General features: G+C 62.4%; 2 non-coding genes across 2 annotated transcripts; both read left to right on the top strand.

Annotated features, from left to right (window-relative positions):
* The first annotated feature begins 3,237 nt into the window (after positions 1-3,237).
* Positions 3,238-3,356, top strand: LOC131872629 (5S ribosomal RNA). The gene has a single exon (XR_009370748.1). It is a non-coding gene; the product is annotated as a 5S ribosomal RNA (ribosomal RNA).
* Positions 3,357-11,160: 7,804 nt separating this feature from the next.
* On the top strand, positions 11,161-11,279 carry LOC131872621 (5S ribosomal RNA). Its single transcript, XR_009370740.1, has one exon. It is a non-coding gene; the product is annotated as a 5S ribosomal RNA (ribosomal RNA).
* The last annotated feature ends 4,256 nt before the right edge of the window (positions 11,280-15,535 follow it).

Here is a 15,535-nt window from a genome sequence, read left to right as displayed (position 1 = left end):
TGTCCGATTCTCATACATGTGTAGCCTGCAGGAGCCATTAGGACATTGACCCCAACTTTTGACTTCTTAACGAAAACAAGGTCTTTGAGGTTGGCGTAATGCGCACAACCAAGGGAGTTGACCCATCAAACCCAACACCTCCCCTATATAAGCTATTTGTCTGATTCTCATACATGTGTAGCCTGCAACAACGATTAGGACATCCACCCCAACTTCTGAATTCGTCTGCGTTGACCGCACCAAAGGTGCACGCCTTGGTGCTCACCAAAATCCGACTTCCGACTTCTTCTGCTATGCGGGGTCTTTGAGGTTGGCGCAGTGCGCACAACCAGGGGAGTCAACCCACCGAATGCAACACCTCCCCTATATAAGCTATTTGTCTGATTCTCATACATGCGTAGACTGCAGCAATGATTAGGACATCCACCCCAACTTTTGACTTCTTAAACAAGACAGGGTCTTTGAAGTTGGTGCAGTGCACACAACCAGGGGAGTCGACCCATCAAACGCAACACCTCCCCTATATAAAGCTATTTGTCCGATTCTCATACGTGTAGTCTGCAGCAGCGATTAGGACATCGACCCCAACTTCCGAATTCGTTTGCATTGACCGCACCAAAGGTGCACGCCTTGGTGTGCACCCTGGAGTGCACTTTGGTGCTCACCTCGGTGCACACTTTGGTGTGCACCTCGGTGTGCACCAAAGGTGCGCACCTTGGAGCGCACCAAAGGTGTACACTTTGGAGCGCACCACATAGGGTCTTTGAGAGGTTGGCGCAGTGCGCACACCAAGGTGGGTGTTGAGGTGCGTGCCGAGGTGGGTGGGTGCTAGGGTGCGCTCCATGGTGGGTGCCAGGGTGGGTGCGTGCTAGGGTGGATTCCAAAGAGGGTCATAGGGTGGGTGCCAAGGTGGGTTGGTGATATAGTGGGTTCAAAGGTGGGTACTAGGGTGGGTTCCAAGGTGGGTCACAAGTTGGGTGCCAGGATGCGTGGGTGTTAGGTTGGGTGCCAAGGTGGGCTCCTGCGTGGGTGGGTGCTAGGGTGGGTTTCAAGGTGGACGCGAGGGCGGGTGCCAAGGTGGGTAACAAGTTGGGTGTTAGGATGGGTGAGTGCTAGAGTGGGTGCCAAGGTGGGTGGGTGCTAAGGTGGATGCCAAGGTGGTTCACAGGGTGGGTGGGTTCTAGGGTGAGTTCCAAGGTGGGTCACAGGTTCAGTGCTAGGGTGGGTGTCAAGGCGGGTGTCGAGGTGCCTGGGTGCTAGGGTGTGGATGCCAATGTGGGTCATAGGGTGGGTACTAGGGTGGGCTGCAATGTGGGTGCCAAGGTGGGTAACATGCTCGGTGGGTTCTAAATTGGGTGCCAGGGTGGGTGTGCACCCACCTTGCCCGAGGTGGGTGCCAAGGTGCCAGTGTGGGTGGGTGCTAAGGTGGATGCCAAGGTGGGTGAGAAGGTGGGTGATAGGTTGAGTGGTAGGATGGGTGGGTGCCAAGATGGGTCACAGGGTGGGTGCAAGGGTGGGTAGGTGCTAGGGTTGGTGTCAGGGTGGGTGGGTGCTAGGTTGGGTTCCAAGGTGGGTGCGAGGGTGAGTGTCAAGGTGGGTCACAGGTTAGGTGCTAGGATGGGTGAGTGCTAGGGTGCAAAGGTGCCAGGGTGGGTGCTAGGATGGGTCGATGCTAGGGTGAGTGGCAAGGTGGGTCCACAAGTGTCAAGGTGGGTGCCGAGGTGGGTGCCAAGTCGGCGACTGCTATGGTGGATGCCAAGGTGGGTCACGGGGTGGGTGCCAAGTTGCTAGGTTGGGTTCCAAGGTGGGTGCCAACGTGGGTGCTAGGGTGCGTGGGTTAAAGGGTGTGTCACAACGTGGGTGCCAGGATGGGTGCGCACCCACACTGGCCAAGACGGGTGCGGGTGCAAGGTTGGGTTCCAAGCCCGGTCACAGGCTGGGTGCTAGGATGGGTGGGTGCCAAGGTGGGCACCAGGGTGGGTGCACCCACCCTGGCCAAGGTGGGTCACGGGGTGGGTCCTAGGGTGGGTAACGGGGTGGGTACTAAGGTGCGTGCCAAGGTGGGTCATAGGGTGGGTGCCAAGGTGGGCACCAGGGTGGGTGTGCACCAACCCTAGCCAGGGTAGGTCACGGGGTGGTTGTCGGGGTGGGCGTCAAGGAGCCAAGGTGGGTGGCAAGTAGCCAAGTTGCGTGCCAAGGTGGGTGTCGGGGTGGGTGCCAAGGATCCAAGGTGGGTGCCAAGGAACCAAGGTGGGTGTCTGGGTGGGTGCCGAGGTGGGAGCCAGGGTGGGTCCCAAGGTGAGTGCAAAGGTGGGTGCCAGGGTCAAGGTGAGTGCCAATGTGGGTTCCAAGGTGCCAGGGTCAGGGTGAGTGCCAATGTGGGTTCAAAGGTGCTAAGTTGGGTGCGAGGTTGGGTGCGAGGGTGGGTGGGTGCCAAGGTGTGCTAGGTGGAAGCCCGGGTGGGTCGGCATCCCATGGGTGTCGAGTTGGGTGCCTGATGGGTGCTTCTTGTCAAGTTTTAGTCGTCGGGACTCATTTCGAGCCTTAGAGGTCGTTTCTTGTCCGGTTGCCCTGTCTTCGACCTGGGAACCCAATTTTGGTCCTCGGGTCCCATTTTTTTTTGTCTCGCATCCCACTTTTGGCCTGTGGCCTTTTCGGGGTCGATTCTCGTTTTGGGCATCAGAGCATGTTTCTTCTCCTAAAACCCAATATTTGTTTATTAAGTCTCGGAACACATTTTTGTTCTCGTGGACCCATCATGGGTCTTGGAACGCATTTGTGGTCCTTGGGTCCCATTTTGCATCCCGAAACTTGTGTTTTGGTGCTTGATCCCTATTTTGGGTGCCCACCTTGCACCAAGTGCGCACCCGGGGCAAACCGAGCGCCTTGGTGCACCGGGGCAAGATCGAGCGTGCACCCGAGGCGCCCCGAACATGCACCAAGGTGCACTCGGCCCACATGTGAGCGCAGGTCGTTGCGCCCGAGGTGGTGTGTGGGCACCGCGTTGCAGACGGGACACTGCACGCACACGACGCCCCCTCCAGGTGCACGCACGTAGGCCGGGCCGGGTGCACACCCGACGCCCTAGCAAGGTGCGCGCACCCGGGCAGGGCTCACACTTGGCGAACGGGGCGCACTTCGCGAGGGAGGGTGTGCACCTCGACGGGGGTGGGTGGCCGGGGTGGATTCGCACGTGGGTCGCGGTTTGCTAAGTACACACTGCGACAAGCTCATAACGGGTGCGATCATACCAGCGTTAGTGCACCGGATCCCATCAGAACTCCGCAGTTAAGCGCGCTTGGGCCGGAGTAGTACTGGGATGGGTGACCTCCCGGGAAGTCCCGGTGTTGCACCCTTTTTTAGTTTTTCGCCGGGCGTCGCAATGCTATTTGAATAAACCTTTTGCCCGTTTGCGTTCTCGTCGGGGCCGGGCCGGGCCGGGGTGCGCTGCCCGCACTACCGCGCGCGCGGGGGCGACACCGAGCGCGCACCCGAGGCGCCCCGAGCACACAGGCCACGGTGCAACCCGGGCGTTGTGCGCGCACCCCGGTGCGCCCGAGGTGCTGCGCGCGCACCCAGGTGAAATCGGTGTGCACCTCGGCCAGTGCGCGCTCGGTCGAGTCGCGCACGTTGGCCAAGGTGCACGGTGATGTTTCTTACTCTAAGGTTCCGCACCAGACGCCCGGGACAGGTGAGCGAAGCTGGGCGGGGCCGGGTGCGCGGCCGGGGCAGGTGCACGCAGCTGGAGAGAGCTTTGGAGCACACTTCGGAGCGCACCAATGATGCGCTCCATTCAAAAGTTTCCTGAAAAGGCAAAAAAAGTTGAGATTATAGAATTTCCCACTTGAGAGATTGTAAAAAAAAAAAATTTAAAATGAAGGAAACGCGGGTGCCAAGGTGTGCGCAGCCCAGCCAAGGTGTGCGCACCAAGGCGCCCACCCTGGCGAAGGTGCACGCAAGGTGCGCACCCGAGGCAAACCGGACAATTAACCCAACTTTCGACTTCGCGCGCACCTTGGAGCGCACTTCGGAGCGCTCCTTGGTGCGCACCAATCTTGGGCACCTCGGAGTGCACCATGGCGCCCACCAAGGTGCGCACCCGGGGCAAACCGAGCTCCGACTTCGTGCGCACCTTGGAGCGCACGAAAGGTGCGCACCATGGCGCCCACCAAGGTGCGCAGCCCAGCCAAGGCGTGCGCATCAAGGTGCGCACCCTGGCGAAGGTGCGCACCCGGGGCAAACCGAGCTCCGACTTCGTGCGCACCTTGGAGCGCACAAAAGGTGCGCAACCCAGCCAAGGTGTGCGCACCCCGGTCAAACCGAGCTCCGAATCGTGCGCACCAGAGGTGCACGCCATCGTGCGCACCTTGGAGCACACTTCGGAGCCCTCCTTGGTGCGCGCCGATGTTGCGCACCTCGGAGCGCACCCGGGGAAAACAATGCAATTAACCCGACTTTCGACTTCGTGGGCACCTCGGAGCGCTCTCGGGTTCGCACCTCGGAGCACACCGAGGTGCGCACCTTTGATGCGCTGCCTTCACCAATTTCCAGAAAAGGCAAGAAAACATTGAGAAGGTGTGCGCACCGAGGTGCCCACCCTGGCGAAGGTGCACGCGAGGTGCGCACCCGGGGCAAACCGGGCTCCGACTTCGTGCACGCCGCACCTTGGAGCACACTTCGGAGCGCTCCTTGGTGCGCACCAGGGCGCGCAACCCAGCCGAGGTGCCCACCCCGGCGAAGGTGCACGCGAGGTGCGCACCCGGGGCAAACCGGGCTCCGACTTCGTGCACGCCATGGTGCCCACCGCGGCGAAGGTGCACGCGAGGTGCGCACCCGGGGCAAACCGGGCTCCGACTTCGTGCACGCCGCACCTTGGAGCACACTTCGGAGCGCTCCTTGGTGCGCACCATGGTGCCCACCAGGGCGCGCAACCCCGCCGAAGGTGCACGCGAGGTGCGCACCCGGGGCAAACCGGGCTCCGACTTCGTGCACGCCGCACCTTGGAGCACACTTCGGAGCGCTCCTTGGTGCGCACCATGGTGCCCACCAGGGCGCGCAACCCCGCCGAAGGTGCACGCGAGGTGCGCACCCGGGGCAAACCGGGCTCCGACTTCGTGCACGCCATGGTGCGCACCGCGGCGAAGGTGCGCACCCGGGGCAAACCGGGCTCCGACTTCGTGCACGCCGCACCTTGGAGCACACTTCGGAGCGCTCCTTGGTGCGCACCAGGGCGCGCAACCCAGCCGAGGTGCCCACCCCGGCGAAGGTGCACGCGAGGTGCGTACCCGGGGCAAACCGGGCTCCGACTTCGTGCACGCCGCACCTTGGAGCACACTTCGGAGCGCTCCTTGGTGCGCACCATGGTGCCCACCAGGCCGCGCAACCCAGCCAAGGTGTGCGCACCAAGGTGCACGCGAGGTGCGCACCCGGGGCAAACCGGGGTCCGACTTCGTGCACGCCGCACCTTGGAGCACACATCGGGGCGCTCCCGGGTTCGCACCGGCGTTGCGCACCGTGGTGGGCACCTCGGAGCACACCAAGGTGGGCAGCGAGGTGCGCACCTTTGATGCGATGCCTTCACTAATTTCCATAAAAGGCAAAAAAAAAACGAGATTTTAAAATTTCCGTTTTGAAAGATAGTGAGAAAAAGGGAATGCTGGTGCCATCTTGAGCCCGCCCTGGTGCGCAGCCCAGCCAAGGTGTGCGCACCAAGGTGCCCACCCTGGCGAAGGTGCGCGCCCGGGCAATTAACCCAACTTCCAACTTCGCGCGCGCCAGGGTGGGAGCGCACCCAACAACCGGGCCTGGGAAGAGCCAATGCGAGAAACCCCACCAAACGCTCTGACAAAAAAAGAGGGGGCGCTCCAGTAACCCCGCTTCGGAGCGCACCCTGGGCAAACCCAGCCAAGGTGCCCACCCCGGCCAAGGTGCAGGCGAGGTGCGCACCCGGGGCAAACCGGGCTCCGACAACGTGCACGCCGCACCTTGGAGCACACTTCGTAGCGCTCCCGGGTGCGCACCTCAGAGCACACCAAGGTGGGCAGCGAGGTGCGCACCTTTGATGCGCTGCCTTCACTAATTTCCAGAAAAGGCAAAAAAAAAAGGAGATTTTAAAATTTCCGTTTTGAAAGATAGTGAAAAAAACGGAACGCGCGTGCCATCTTGAGCCCGCCCTGGTGCGCAGCCCAGGTAAGGTGCCCACCCTGGCAAAGGTGCGCACCCGGGCAATTAACCCTACTTCCGACTTCGTGCGCGCCAGGGTGGCAACCGGGCCTCGGAAGAGCCAATGCGAGAAACCCCACCAAACGCTCCGACAAAAAAAGAGGCGGCGCTCCAATAACCCCGCTTCGGAGCGCAGCCGGGGCAAACCCAGCCAAGGTGCCCACCCCGACGAAGGTGCACGCGAGGTGCGCACCCGGGGCAAACCGGGCTCCGACAACGTGCACGCAGCACCTTGGAGCACACTTCGAAGCACTCCCGGGTGCCCACCGGCGTTGCGCACCGTGGTGGGCAGCGAGGTGCGCACCTTTGATGCGCTGCCTTCACTAATTTCCAGAAAAAGGCAAAAAAAAATGAGATTTTAAAATTTCCGTTTTGAAAGATAGTGAAAAAAAAGGAACGCGGGTGCCATCTTGAGCCCGCCCTGGTGCGCAGCCCAGGCAAGGCATGCGCACCAAGGTGCCCACCCGAGGTGCACACCCGGGGCAAACCGGGCTCCGACTTCGTGCAGGCCGCACCTTGGAGCACACTTCGGAGCGCTCCTTGGTGCGCACCATGGTGCCCACCAGGGCGCGCAACCCAGCCAAGGTCTGCACACCAAGGTGCCCACCCCGGCGAAGGTGCACGCGAGGTGCGCACCCGGGGCAAACCGGGCTCCGACTTCGTGCACGCCATGGTGCCCACCGCGGCGAAGGTGCACGCGAGGTGCGCACCCGGGGCAAACCGGGCTCCGACTTCGTGCACGCCGCACCTTGGAGCACACTTCGGAGCGCTCCTTGGTGCGCACCATGGTGCCCACCAGGGCGCGCAACCCAGCCAAGGTGTGCGCACCAAGGTGCACGCGAGGTGCGCACCCGGGGCAAACCGGGGTCCGACTTCGTGCACGCCGCACCTTGGAGCACACATCGGAGCGCTCCCAGGTTCGCACCAGCGTTGCGCACCTTTGATGCGCTGCCTTCACTAATTTCCAGAAAAGGCAAAAAAAAACGATATTTTAAAATTTCCGTTCTGAAAGATAGTGAAAAAAACGGAACGCGGGTGCCATCTTGAGCCCTTCCTGGTGCGCAGCCCAGGCAAGTTGTGCGCACCAAGGTGCCCACCCTGGCGGAGGTGCGCGCCCGGGGCAAACCGGGCTCCGACTTCGTGCACTGCATGGTGCCCACCAAGGCGCGCAACCCAGCCAAGGTGCCCACCGCAGCGAAGGTGCACGCGAGGTGCACACCCGGGGCAAACCGGGCTCCGACTTCGTGCACGCCGCACCTTGGAGCACACTTCAGAGCGCTCCTTGGTGCGCACCAGGGCGCGCAACCCAGCCGAGGTGCCCACCCCGGCGAAGGTGCACGCGAGGTGCGCACCCGGGGCAAACCGGGCTCCGACTTCGTGCACGCCATGGTGCCCACCGCGGCGAAGGTGCGCACCCGGGGCAAACCGGGCTCCGACTTCGTGCACGCCGCACCTTGGAGCACACTTCGGAGCGCTCCTTGGTGCGCACCATGGTGCCCACCAGGCCGCGCAACCCAGCCAAGGTGTGCGCACCAAGGTGCACGCGAGGTGCGCACCCGGGGCAAACCGGGGTCCGACTTCGTGCACGCCGCACCTTGGAGCACACATCGGGGCGCTCCCGGGTTCGCACCGGCGTTGCGCACCGTGGTGGGCACCTCGGAGCACACCAAGGTGGGCAGCGAGGTGCGCACCTTTGATGCGATGCCTTCACTAATTTCCATAAAAGGCAAAAAAAAAACGAGATTTTAAAATTTCCGTTTTGAAAGATAGTGAGAAAAAGGGAATGCTGGTGCCATCTTGAGCCCGCCCTGGTGCGCAGCCCAGCCAAGGTTTGCGCACCAAGGTGCCCACCCTGGCGAAGGTGCGCGCCCGGGCAATTAACCCAACTTCCAACTTCGCGCGCGCCAGGGTGGGAGCGCACCCAACAACCGGGCCTGGGAAGAGCCAATGCGAGAAACCCCACCAAACTCTCTGACAAAAAAAGAGGGGGCGCTCCAGTAACCCCGCTTCGGAGCGCACCCTGGGCAAACCCAGCCAAGGTGCCCACCCCGGCCAAGGTGCAGGCGAGGTGCGCACCCGGGGCAAACCGGGCTCCGACAACGTGCACGCCGCACCTTGGAGCACACTTCGTAGCGCTCCCGGGTGCGCACCTCAGAGCACACCAAGGTGGGCAGCGAGGTGCGCACCTTTGATGCGCTGCCTTCACTAATTTCCAGAAAAGGCAAAAAAAAAAGGAGATTTTAAAATTTCCGTTTTGAAAGATAGTGAAAAAAACGGAACGCGCGTGCCATCTTGAGCCCGCCCTGGTGCGCAGCCCAGGTAAGGTGCCACCCTGGCAAAGGTGCGCACCCGGGCAATTAACCCTACTTCCGACTTCGTGCGCGCCAGGGTGGCAACCGGGCCTCGGAAGAGCCAATGCGAGAAACCCCACCAAACGCTCCGACAAAAAAAGAGGCGGCGCTCCAATAACCCCGCTTCGGAGCGCAGCCGGGGCAAACCAAGCCAAGGTGCCCACCCCGACGAAGGTGCACGCGAGGTGCGCACCCGGGGCAAACCGGGCTCCGACAACGTGCACGCAGCACCTTGGAGCACACTTCGAAGCACTCCCGGGTGCCCACCGGCGTTGCGCACCGTGGTGGGCAGCGAGGTGCGCACCTTTGATGCGCTGCCTTCACTAATTTCCAGAAAAAGGCAAAAAAAAATGAGATTTTAAAATTTCCGTTTTGAAAGATAGTGAAAAAAAAGGAACGCGGGTGCCATCTTGAGCCCGCCCTGGTGCGCAGCCCAGGCAAGGCATGCGCACCAAGGTGCCCACCCGAGGTGCACACCCGGGGCAAACCGGGCTCCGACTTCGTGCAGGCCGCACCTTGGAGCACACTTCGGAGCGCTCCTTGGTGCGCACCATGGTGCCCACCAGGGCGCACCCGAGGCAAACCGGGCTCCGACTTCGTGCACGCCGCACCTTGGAGCACACATCGGAGCGCTCCCAGGTTCGCACCAGCGTTGCGCACCTTTGATGCGCTGCCTTCACTAATTTCCAGAAAAGGCAAAAAAAAACGATATTTTAAAATTTCCGTTCTGAAAGATAGTGAAAAAAACGGAACGCGGGTGCCATCTTGAGCCCTTCCTGATGCGCAGCCCAGGCAAGTTGTGCGCACCAAGGTGCCCACCCTGGCGGAGGTGCGCGCCCGGGGCAAACCGGGCTCCGACTTCGTGCACTGCATGGTGCCCACCAAGGCGCGCAACCCAGCCAAGGTGCCCACCGCAGCGAAGGTGCACGCGAGGTGCGCACCCGAGGTGCACACCCGGGGCAAACCGGGCTCCGACTTCGTGCACGCCGCACCTTGGAGCACACTTCAGAGCGCTCCTTGGTACGCACCAGGGCGCGCAACCCAGCCAAGGTGCTCACCCCGGCGAAGGTGCACGCGAGGTGCGCACCCGGGGCAAACCGGGCTCGGACTTCGTGCACGCCGCACCTTGGAGCACACATCGGAGCGCTCCCGGGTTCGCACCAGCATTGCGCACCTTTGATGCGCTGCCTTCACTAATTTCCAGAAAAGGCAAAAAAAAGAAAAAAATGAGATTTTAAAATTTCCGTTTTGAAAGATAGTGAAAAAAACGGAACGCGGGTGCCATCTTGAGCCCGCCCTGGTGTGCAGCCCAGGCAAGTTGTGCGCACCAAGGCACCCACCCTGGCCAAGGTGGGTCACGGGGTGGGTCCTAGGGTGGGTAACGGGGTGGGTACTAAGGTGCGTGCCAAGGTGGGTCATAGGGTGGGTGCCAAGGTGGGCACCAGGGTGGGTGTGCACCAACCCTAGCCAGGGTAGGTCACGGGGTGGTTGTCGGGGTGGGCGTCAAGGAGCCAAGGTGGGTGGCAAGTAGCCAAGTTGCGTGCCAAGGTGGGTGTCGGGGTGGGTGCCAAGGATCCAAGGTGGGTGCCAAGGAACCAAGGTGGGTGTCTGGGTGGGTGCCGAGGTGGGAGCCAGGGTGGGTCCCAAGGTGAGTGCAAAGGTGGGTGCCAGGGTCAAGGTGAGTGCCAATGTGGGTTCCAAGGTGCCAGGGTCAGGGTGAGTGCCAATGTGGGTTCAAAGGTGCTAAGTTGGGTGCGAGGTTGGGTGCGAGGGTGGGTGGGTGCCAAGGTGTGCTAGGTGGAAGCCCGGGTGGGTCGGCATCCCATGGGTGTCGAGTTGGGTGCCTGATGGGTGCTTCTTGTCAAGTTTTAGTCGTCGGGACTCATTTCGAGCCTTAGAGGTCGTTTCTTGTCCGGTTGCCCTGTCTTCGACCTGGGAACCCAATTTTGGTCCTCGGGTCCCATTTTTTTTTGTCTCGCATCCCACTTTTGGCCTGTGGCCTTTTCGGGGTCGATTCTCGTTTTGGGCATCAGAGCATGTTTCTTCTCCTAAAACCCAATATTTGTTTATTAAGTCTCGGAACACATTTTTGTTCTCGTGGACCCATCATGGGTCTTGGAACGCATTTGTGGTCCTTGGGTCCCATTTTGCATCCCGAAACTTGTGTTTTGGTGCTTGATCCCTATTTTGGGTGCCCACCTTGCACCAAGTGCGCACCCGGGGCAAACCGAGCGCCTTGGTGCACCGGGGCAAGATCGAGCGTGCACCCGAGGCGCCCCGAACATGCACCAAGGTGCACTCGGCCCACATGTGAGCGCAGGTCGTTGCGCCCGAGGTGGTGTGTGGGCACCGCGTTGCAGACGGGACACTGCACGCACACGACGCCCCCTCCAGGTGCACGCACGTAGGCCGGGCCGGGTGCACACCCGACGCCCTAGCAAGGTGCGCGCACCCGGGCAGGGCTCACACTTGGCGAACGGGGCGCACTTCGCGAGGGAGGGTGTGCACCTCGACGGGGGTGGGTGGCCGGGGTGGATTCGCACGTGGGTCGCGGTTTGCTAAGTACACACTGCGACAAGCTCATAACGGGTGCGATCATACCAGCGTTAGTGCACCGGATCCCATCAGAACTCCGCAGTTAAGCGCGCTTGGGCCGGAGTAGTACTGGGATGGGTGACCTCCCGGGAAGTCCCGGTGTTGCACCCTTTTTTAGTTTTTCGCCGGGCGTCGCAATGCTATTTGAATAAACCTTTTGCCCGTTTGCGTTCTCGTCGGGGCCGGGCCGGGCCGGGGTGCGCTGCCCGCACTACCGCTGCGCGCGCGGGGGCGACACCGAGCGCGCACCCGAGGCGCCCCGAGCACACAGGCCACGGTGCAACCCGGGCGTTGTGCGCGCACCCCGGTGCGCCCGAGGTGCTGCGCGCGCACCCAGGTGAAATCGGTGTGCACCTCGGCCAGTGCGCGCTCGGTCGAGTCGCGCACGTTGGCCAAGGTGCACGGTGATGTTTCTTACTCTAAGGTTCCGCACCAGACGCCCGGGACAGGTGAGCGAAGCTGGGCGGGGCCGGGTGCGCGGCCGGGGCAGGTGCACGCAGCTGGAGAGAGCTTTGGAGCACACTTCGGAGCGCACCAATGATGCGCTCCATTCAAAAGTTTCCTGAAAAGGCAAAAAAAGTTGAGATTATAGAATTTCCCACTTGAGAGATTGTAAAAAAAAAAAATTTAAAATGAAGGAAACGCGGGTGCCAAGGTGTGCGCAGCCCAGCCAAGGTGTGCGCACCAAGGCGCCCACCCTGGCGAAGGTGCACGCAAGGTGCGCACCCGAGGCAAACCGGACAATTAACCCAACTTTCGACTTCGCGCGCACCTTGGAGCGCACTTCGGAGCGCTCCTTGGTGCGCACCAATCTTGGGCACCTCGGAGTGCACCATGGCGCCCACCAAGGTGCGCACCCGGGGCAAACCGAGCTCCGACTTCGTGCGCACCTTGGAGCGCACGAAAGGTGCGCACCATGGCGCCCACCAAGGTGCGCAGCCCAGCCAAGGCGTGCGCATCAAGGTGCGCACCCTGGCGAAGGTGCGCACCCGGGGCAAACCGAGCTCCGACTTCGTGCGCACCTTGGAGCGCACAAAAGGTGCGCAACCCAGCCAAGGTGTGCGCACCCCGGTCAAACCGAGCTCCGAATCGTGCGCACCAGAGGTGCACGCCATCGTGCGCACCTTGGAGCACACTTCGGAGCCCTCCTTGGTGCGCGCCGATGTTGCGCACCTCGGAGCGCACCCGGGGAAAACAATGCAATTAACCCGACTTTCGACTTCGTGGGCACCTCGGAGCGCTCTCGGGTTCGCACCTCGGAGCACACCGAGGTGCGCACCTTTGATGCGCTGCCTTCACCAATTTCCAGAAAAGGCAAGAAAACATTGAGAAGGTGTGCGCACCGAGGTGCCCACCCTGGCGAAGGTGCACGCGAGGTGCGCACCCGGGGCAAACCGGGCTCCGACTTCGTGCACGCCGCACCTTGGAGCACACTTCGGAGCGCTCCTTGGTGCGCACCAGGGCGCGCAACCCAGCCGAGGTGCCCACCCCGGCGAAGGTGCACGCGAGGTGCGCACCCGGGGCAAACCGGGCTCCGACTTCGTGCACGCCATGGTGCCCACCGCGGCGAAGGTGCACGCGAGGTGCGCACCCGGGGCAAACCGGGCTCCGACTTCGTGCACGCCGCACCTTGGAGCACACTTCGGAGCGCTCCTTGGTGCGCACCATGGTGCCCACCAGGGCGCGCAACCCCGCCGAAGGTGCACGCGAGGTGCGCACCCGGGGCAAACCGGGCTCCGACTTCGTGCACGCCGCACCTTGGAGCACACTTCGGAGCGCTCCTTGGTGCGCACCATGGTGCCCACCAGGGCGCGCAACCCCGCCGAAGGTGCACGCGAGGTGCGCACCCGGGGCAAACCGGGCTCCGACTTCGTGCACGCCATGGTGCGCACCGCGGCGAAGGTGCGCACCCGGGGCAAACCGGGCTCCGACTTCGTGCACGCCGCACCTTGGAGCACACTTCGGAGCGCTCCTTGGTGCGCACCAGGGCGCGCAACCCAGCCGAGGTGCCCACCCCGGCGAAGGTGCACGCGAGGTGCGTACCCGGGGCAAACCGGGCTCCGACTTCGTGCACGCCGCACCTTGGAGCACACTTCGGAGCGCTCCTTGGTGCGCACCATGGTGCCCACCAGGCCGCGCAACCCAGCCAAGGTGTGCGCACCAAGGTGCACGCGAGGTGCGCACCCGGGGCAAACCGGGGTCCGACTTCGTGCACGCCGCACCTTGGAGCACACATCGGGGCGCTCCCGGGTTCGCACCGGCGTTGCGCACCGTGGTGGGCACCTCGGAGCACACCAAGGTGGGCAGCGAGGTGCGCACCTTTGATGCGATGCCTTCACTAATTTCCATAAAAGGCAAAAAAAAAACGAGATTTTAAAATTTCCGTTTTGAAAGATAGTGAGAAAAAGGGAATGCTGGTGCCATCTTGAGCCCGCCCTGGTGCGCAGCCCAGCCAAGGTGTGCGCACCAAGGTGCCCACCCTGGCGAAGGTGCGCGCCCGGGCAATTAACCCAACTTCCAACTTCGCGCGCGCCAGGGTGGGAGCGCACCCAACAACCGGGCCTGGGAAGAGCCAATGCGAGAAACCCCACCAAACGCTCTGACAAAAAAAGAGGGGGCGCTCCAGTAACCCCGCTTCGGAGCGCACCCTGGGCAAACCCAGCCAAGGTGCCCACCCCGGCCAAGGTGCAGGCGAGGTGCGCACCCGGGGCAAACCGGGCTCCGACAACGTGCACGCCGCACCTTGGAGCACACTTCGTAGCGCTCCCGGGTGCGCACCTCAGAGCACACCAAGGTGGGCAGCGAGGTGCGCACCTTTGATGCGCTGCCTTCACTAATTTCCAGAAAAGGCAAAAAAAAAAGGAGATTTTAAAATTTCCGTTTTGAAAGATAGTGAAAAAAACGGAACGCGCGTGCCATCTTGAGCCCGCCCTGGTGCGCAGCCCAGGTAAGGTGCCCACCCTGGCAAAGGTGCGCACCCGGGCAATTAACCCTACTTCCGACTTCTGTGCGCGCCAGGGTGGCAACCGGGCCTCGGAAGAGCCAATGCGAGAAACCCCACCAAACGCTCCGACAAAAAAAGAGGCGGCGCTCCAATAACCCCGCTTCGGAGCGCAGCCGGGGCAAACCCAGCCAAGGTGCCCACCCCGACGAAGGTGCACGCGAGGTGCGCACCCGGGGCAAACCGGGCTCCGACAACGTGCACGCAGCACCTTGGAGCACACTTCGAAGCACTCCCGGGTGCCCACCGGCGTTGCGCACCGTGGTGGGCAGCGAGGTGCGCACCTTTGATGCGCTGCCTTCACTAATTTCCAGAAAAAGGCAAAAAAAAATGAGATTTTAAAATTTCCGTTTTGAAAGATAGTGAAAAAAAAGGAACGCGGGTGCCATCTTGAGCCCGCCCTGGTGCGCAGCCCAGGCAAGGCATGCGCACCAAGGTGCCCACCCGAGGTGCACACCCGGGGCAAACCGGGCTCCGACTTCGTGCAGGCCGCACCTTGGAGCACACTTCGGAGCGCTCCTTGGTGCGCACCATGGTGCCCACCAGGGCGCGCAACCCAGCCAAGGTCTGCACACCAAGGTGCCCACCCCGGCGAAGGTGCACGCGAGGTGCGCACCCGGGGCAAACCGGGCTCCGACTTCGTGCACGCCATGGTGCCCACCGCGGCGAAGGTGCACGCGAGGTGCGCACCCGGGGCAAACCGGGCTCCGACTTCGTGCACGCCGCACCTTGGAGCACACTTCGGAGCGCTCCTTGGTGCGCACCATGGTGCCCACCAGGGCGCGCAACCCAGCCAAGGTGTGCGCACCAAGGTGCACGCGAGGTGCGCACCCGGGGCAAACCGGGGTCCGACTTCGTGCACGCCGCACCTTGGAGCACACATCGGAGCGCTCCCAGGTTCGCACCAGCGTTGCGCACCTTTGATGCGCTGCCTTCACTAATTTCCAGAAAAGGCAAAAAAAAACGAGATTTTAAAATTTCCGTTCTGAAAGATAGTGAAAAAAACGGAACGCGGGTGCCATCTTGAGCCCTTCCTGGTGCGCAGCCCAGGCAAGTTGTGCGCACCAAGGTGCCCACCCTGGCGGAGGTGCGCGCCCGGGGCAATCCGGGCTCCGACTTCGTGCACTGCATGGTGCCCACCAAGGCGCGCAACCCAGCCAAGGTGCCCACCGCAGCGAAGGTGCACGCGAGGTGCGCACCCGAGGTGCACACCCGGGGCAAACCGGGCTCCGACTTCGTGCACGCCGCACCTTGGAGCACACTTCAGAGCGCTCCTTGGTGCGCACCAGGGCGCGCAACCCAACCAAGGTCTGCACACCAAGGTGCTCACCCCGGCGAAGGTGCACGCGAGGTGCGCACCCGGGGC

Source organism: Cryptomeria japonica, unplaced genomic scaffold, assembly GCF_030272615.1.
Source record: "Cryptomeria japonica unplaced genomic scaffold, Sugi_1.0 HiC_scaffold_693, whole genome shotgun sequence".
Classification (NCBI taxonomy): domain Eukaryota; kingdom Viridiplantae; phylum Streptophyta; class Pinopsida; order Cupressales; family Cupressaceae; genus Cryptomeria; species Cryptomeria japonica.
Note: the sequence above shows the minus strand (reverse complement) of the source record. Positions and strands in the feature narration are given on the sequence as shown.